Raw genomic sequence first — 905 nt, 5'->3', positions numbered from 1 at the left:
CCTTGGACAAAGCTCACCCCCAATCTGCGTGTCCGGCTTTGACCCCCAACACCAGTGTCTGCGACCCCCGGTCACCCCGCACTGACCGACCCGGCAACGGCAGTAATGCAGCAGGTGACGGATGCAGCGGAATAATGCAGCGCCCGTCACACAACAAATAATGGGGATGGAGATGCAGCGGACGTTGCAATGAAGTTGTCCGGCAAATAATGTAAAGGGAAGCCGCGTCCTCATGTGATGCAGCGAACCACTGGTCCACTGGCCGCGACCGCCGGCTGTGTGTGTGTGGGGGGGGGGGGGGGGGCACACACACAGGGGGGGGGGGTCCCACACACACACAGGGGGGGGGGGTCACACACACACACAGGGGGGGGGGGTCACCACACACACACACACACACAGGGGGGGGTCACACACACACGGGGGGGGGTCACACACACACACACACACACACAGGGGGGGGGTCCCACACACACAGGGGGGGGGGGTCACACACACACACACAGGGGGGGGGGGTCACACAACACACACACACACACACACAGGGGGGGGGTCACACACACCACACACACACCAGGGGGGGGTCACACACACACACAGGGGGGGTCACACACACACACAGGGGGGGGGACCACACACACGGGGGGGTCACACACACACACGGGGGGGTCACACACGATACGGGGGGGGGTCCCACACACGGGCTGTCGGTGCAGCAACTCCGCCGCCGGCATCTCCCTCCCCGCCCGGGGGCGGCAACAACAACAACAACCTCACTCACAGCGACCCCCCACCCGCTCCCTCCCTCTCTCCCCGCGCCCGGCCCCCTCTGTCTGTCTCCCCCTCTCTCTCTCCCTCCCTCTCTGTCTGTCTCTCTCTCTCCCTCTCTCTCTCTCCCTCCCTCT

This window comes from Rhinoraja longicauda, chromosome 5 (assembly GCF_053455715.1).
Source record: "Rhinoraja longicauda isolate Sanriku21f chromosome 5, sRhiLon1.1, whole genome shotgun sequence".
Lineage (NCBI taxonomy): Eukaryota > Metazoa > Chordata > Chondrichthyes > Rajiformes > Arhynchobatidae > Rhinoraja > Rhinoraja longicauda.
This window is presented reverse-complemented; position numbering follows the sequence as displayed.